The sequence below is a fragment of the Schistocerca gregaria genome, chromosome 2 (genome assembly GCF_023897955.1).
Source record: "Schistocerca gregaria isolate iqSchGreg1 chromosome 2, iqSchGreg1.2, whole genome shotgun sequence".
Classification (NCBI taxonomy): domain Eukaryota; kingdom Metazoa; phylum Arthropoda; class Insecta; order Orthoptera; family Acrididae; genus Schistocerca; species Schistocerca gregaria.
The window spans coordinates 72,123,173-72,128,673 of NC_064921.1; the positions used below are offsets into that span (position 1 = coordinate 72,123,173).

General features: G+C 44.6%; 1 pseudogene; it reads left to right on the plus strand.

Annotated features, from left to right (window-relative positions):
* The first annotated feature begins 445 nt into the window (after positions 1 to 445).
* Positions 446 to 563, plus strand: LOC126337298 (5S ribosomal RNA; annotated as a pseudogene).
* The last annotated feature ends 4,938 nt before the right edge of the window (positions 564 to 5,501 follow it).

A 5,501-nucleotide genomic window follows, 5' to 3' on the forward strand; every position in this document is an offset into this window, starting at 1 on the left:
CTGAACGCACAGGGAGAGGAAAACTCCAAACGGTGGACCTCTGCAGCCGACGACCCATGCATGTGCCAATGTTAACACCACGAGATCATCAGATACGACTGCAATGGGCAGGACGCTGGCGCAGTGGCAGAGCGTTGTATGGTCTGATGAATCCCGATACCTTCTTTATCATGTCGATGGAAGGACGCGAATCCTTCGTTTTACAGGGACACAGCTGCTTGACACCTGTACTGCAGGATGGAAACAGGCTGGCAGCGGCTCCATCATGCACTAGGTAACATCAACTTGACTATCCATAGGTCCAATGAAGGTCGTGCAAGGCACCGTGACGGCCATGGCGTGTCGTAGGCTGATTGCAGACCACTGACACCCCTTCATGACGGTCATGTTTCCCGACGGCAGTGGAATTTTTCAGCAAGATAATGCGCCATGTCACAAAGCCAGAGGCAAGGGCCTTGCCGCAGTGGCTACACCGGTTCCCGTCAGATCACCGAAGTTAAGCGCTGTTGGACGTGGCCAGCACTTGGATGGGTGACCATTCGGGCCGCCACGCGCTGTTGCTCTTTTTCAGGGTGCACTCAGCTTCGTGATGCCAATCGAGGAGCTACTCGACCGAATAGTAGCGGCTCCGGTCAAAGAAAACCATAATAACCACCGGGAGATCGGTGTGCTAACCACATGCTCTTCTTATCAGCATCCTCCGCTGAGTATGACACGATGGGCCACTTGTGGCCTGAAGACAGAATGTGTCACAAAGCCAGAAGTGTGATGTAGTCGTTCGAGGGACACAGCGCGATTTACAGTTGATGTGCTGGTCCCCCAACTTGCCAGATCTGAACAAGATCGAACACATCTGGGACGTGATTGAACGTGGCGTCAGAGTTCACGCCGTCCTCTCCGTAATTTACGGGAATTAGGTGACTTGTGTGTGCAGGTGTGGTGCTAGTTCCTTCCAGCGACCTATAAAGACCTCATTTCTTCCATGCCACGAAACGTCGCAGCTGTTATCGGTGGCAACGGTGAAAATACCGGCTATTAGGTGGACGGTCATAATGTTCTACCTGATCAGCGTAGTAGTGATGCAAAATGTCGGAGCTAAGTGGATTCAAACGTGCGCAAATTGTTGGTGATCGGACGATATTTGCTTCGCTAACCAAGATAGTCGAAGTGTTTGCTGTTTCGAGGGTGCCGTATCGGAGATTTATACCGCATACAAGGAAAAGGGAAAAAAATATTATCCGTGAAGTCATAAAGCGAAGGAAAGTGTGTCATGAGTGATTGTGACGGACGACCATTGATTAAGACGGAGGAAAAGAAGACGGCAGCAGCAATAGTCACTGCAGAACCGAATGTCACACTCACGAATCCTGTCAGCAGAAAGTTGACGCGAAGGGAGCTCCAGAAGCAGGGAATTGCAGGGCGAGTTGGAATTCCAAAACCATTCATTAGTGATGCAAATACCCATAACAGGAAAAAGTGGCGCTGAAGCCATAAAATCTGAGCGCTCGAGTATTTACTTGGGTGAGTCTTTCCAGACTGAAAGTTTCAGTCTGCAGCGGAGTGCACGCTGGTATGAAACTTCCTGGCACATATAAACTGTGTGTCGGACCGAGACTCGAACTCGTGACCTTTGCTTTCTGCATCTAAATCTACATTTATACTCCACAAGCCACCCAACGGTGTGTGGCGGAGGGCACTATACGTGCCACTGTCATTACCTCCCTTTCCTGTTCCAGTCGCGTATGGTTCGTGGGAAGAACAACTGCCGGAAAGCCTCCGTGCGCGCTCGAATCTCTCTAATTTTACATTCGTGATCTCCTCGGGAGGTATAGGTAGGAGGAAGCAAAATAGCCGACACCTCATCCAGAAACGCACCCTCTCGAAACCTGGACAGCAAGCTACACCGCGATGCAGAGCGCCTCTCTTGCAGAGTTTGCCACTTGAGTTTGCTAAACATCTCCGTAACGCTATCACGCTTACCAAATAACCCTGTGACGAAACGCACCGCTCTTCTTTGGATCTTCTCTATCTCCTCTGTCAACCCGACCTGGTACGGATCCCACATTGATGAGCAATACTCAAGTATAGGTCGAACGAGTGTTTTGTAAGCTACCTCCTTGGTTGATGGACTTCATTTTCTAAGGACTCTCCCAACGAATCTCAACCTGACACCCGCCTTATCAACAATTAATTGTATATGATCGTTCCACTTCAAATCGTTCCTACACATACTCCCATATATTTTACAGAAGTAACTGCTACCGGTGTTTGTTCCGCTGTCATATAATCATACAATAAAGGATCCTTCCTTCTATGTATTTGCAATACATTACATTTGTCTATGTTAAGGGTCAGTTGCCACTCCCTGCACCAAGTGCCTAGCCGCTGCAGATCTTCCTGTATTTCGCTGCAGTTTTGTAATGCTGAAACTTCTCTGTATACTACAGCATCATCCGCGAAAAGCCGCACGGAACTTCCGACACTATCTGCTAAGTGCACTTTCGTGCCCTTTCGTGGGCAAGTGCTCCACCGCTCTCCAAGCACGATTAACATCCCGTCCTCACAGCTTTACTTCCGCCAGTACCTCGTCTCCTACCTGCCAAACTTCACAGAAGCTCTCCTACGATGCTGCAGAACTAGCACTCCTGGAAGAAAGGATATTGCGGACACATGGTTTAGCCACATCCTGGGGGATGTTCCCAGAGTTAAATTTCCACTCTGCAGCGGTGAGTACGCTGGTATGAAAGCAGCATCACAGGAGAGCTTCTGTGAAGTTTGGAAGGTAGGAGACGAGATACTGGCGGAAGCAAAGCTGTGAGGACCGGGAGTCAGTCGTGCTTGCGTAGCTCAGTCGGTAGAGCACTTGCCCGCGAAAGGCAAATGTCCGAGTTCGAGCCTCGGTCTGGGTGAGTGTTGTTTTACATTGTGTCAGGCCACGTTTACACCACAAGAATTAAACATGTCAGGAGTTCAGTGGTGATCTGGGCACCCATATCGTGGTATCATGGTTACTCTGCAAGGCCACATTGCTGTTAACGATTATGTGACTGTTTTGGCTGATCAAGTCCATCCCATGGTACAATGTTTTTTCTTGAGCGGTCATGATGCGGTTGAAGACAGCAGACTGTCTGTTCACACAGCTCCCATCGTCCAGGAATGGTTGTCTGAGCTCGGCTGGCCACTACACTCATCATATCTCATTACTATAGAGCCTCTGAGGGGCGAGAGGAGGGGACACACCGTTGTAACCACAATTAAAAAATCATTTCCCCGTCTTATGTTCATTCAGTTTCTCCTGGTGTTACTTCAAGACAGATCATTTTGTAAATCTTAAAAGTCATAATCGAATAAATGAGATCAGCCCAAGAATCTCCAGATTCTTAAATCGAGTCCTAGGTGAGATTCGAGTATTAACATCACGTGCCCCCCTGATCACATATTTTGGAGTAAAAAGTTAGGTCTTGCCACTAAACTGAGTTGGCGCAAAATATTATTCCAGTAGCACATCCAATCATCATAAAAACCATAAAAGATCACAGATTGAAAGCAGCCATCCTCATTGGTCGTTGGCCAGGAAGTAGATTATAGAATGACTCTCAGATGACACGCCACGTTATAATGAAACCTTCCCGTCTCCTCTATATCTCTTTTGTTACGTAACCTTCCCTTTTACAATAACCTATGGAACCTTCCCTTAAGATTTCCACCGCTTTCTTAGTAATAACGATTGAAATCTTCCCTTTGAAATTAATGCTCTTTCTCAATCTTCGCATACAAATTTAAATGCTGCTCATTAAAAGTTATTTTATCATTATTTCGACGAAACATAGAATGTGTCGTCGTCGTGGCCCTCAGTCGTTACCTGCAATAACCCAAAACTGTTCCTTATCTTTCTTACTGTTACTGGATCGCCATCTGACTGCTACATCGAACTGAGACATGAATATACTTACTCTGTTTTACTATACTCTATTAGCTGCTGGTGGGCTGTCATAATAAGTGGCTGTATTTATTATCAAAGCTGACGTTATTCTTTAATAGCAAAGCTGACGTTATTCTTTAATTAATTTGACTGAAGTTACGTAATTCATAGTTACACTTTTTCTTGACAACAATAAAATTTTGCGAAGTTTTACATTGATGGTTTTTGAGAGGGATTATAATCAGTAATGCAATATTGCTGGCAAAAATTAATTATATTCTGAAAACTGTTCTCCAAATATTTACTGTTGGTAATGAAATGATTTTTCAAACGTTCAAATGGGACTTACTTTTTACAATAATTTTACAACTAGCAGTGTTCAAACATACCTTCAGTAGTCTTGAGTTTCTCAAACAATTAATTCAATAATATTAGTTTCTCTTATGATAATAGCTTATGTCTATGTACATCCGTTTATAATCTCTTGTAAATCATAGCTGGTGGCTGGCAGGCCCACTGCTCCTCTCAACCTCTCGCTTCAGACCTGCTACCGACGCGATTCACATCTCGCTTACTACTGATTTCCTACGAACGCTAAAGTGCGGTCTCTCCTGCCAACAATCCCTGTTACCATTACAAAATGTATCAATGCGCGGTCTTTCCCGCTCTTTTCTTAAAATGTATCCGTACGCTGTCTCTCCCGCCCTTGTGGTCTTTCTTGCCAACAATACTTTGGTACAGACATTCCCTGCTACTACAATTATTTCCAGCATGACAAATATTAATTATTCCTACTTAACCCTATTAATAAAATATACACATCTTTCATAAATTGTTGTTTAACAATAGACAATAGAAATATACACGTCTTACAACAATACATTTTACAGTCAGTGATACTGTAGACGCGCCAACAATTATTGCTGATTTATTCATAGACCTTCGTTTTCATACAATACTTTCTTGTAGGCAAGCTCTTGTTCTCGCTGATTCGCATTCCACTAACAGACTGCATGTGTGACTCCTCTCCATGGCTCTTCAGAATGTGTCACAGTAGAAAGTGTTTACTAGCACTGAGTCCTATTCCACAACCACATAGCAAATGAGATACATTTCATAGCAGCAATAGTTGGCTATTGATATATGTGTTAGCAAGTTGACAACAGAGGCCTCTGCATACCTTCTGCTTCTACGAGGTCAGCCACTAGTTCCTCCCCTGTTCCAATCTCTTTCTAACACAGCAGCGCATGCATCCAACATCCTCAGTTATTTGTTGCAAGTATTCCTATCTCTGTTTTTCCACCACAGTTTTTACTCACTATAGCTCTCTGCAGTCCCAATAAACTTACTCTATTAATAAAATTAATAAGAATTAACAGATTGTGAACACGGTGCTAGATGTATGGGACATCCCATTTAGGAAATCGTTAGGGAATTTAATATTCTGAAATGCGCAGAGTCAAGAGTGTGCCGAAAATATCAAATTTCAGGCATTACCTCTCACCTCGGACAAAGGAATTGTGGGGTGGCGGGTGGAAATTTCTATTGTTGCCATTCTCAACACAGGGTCTCTAAGTAC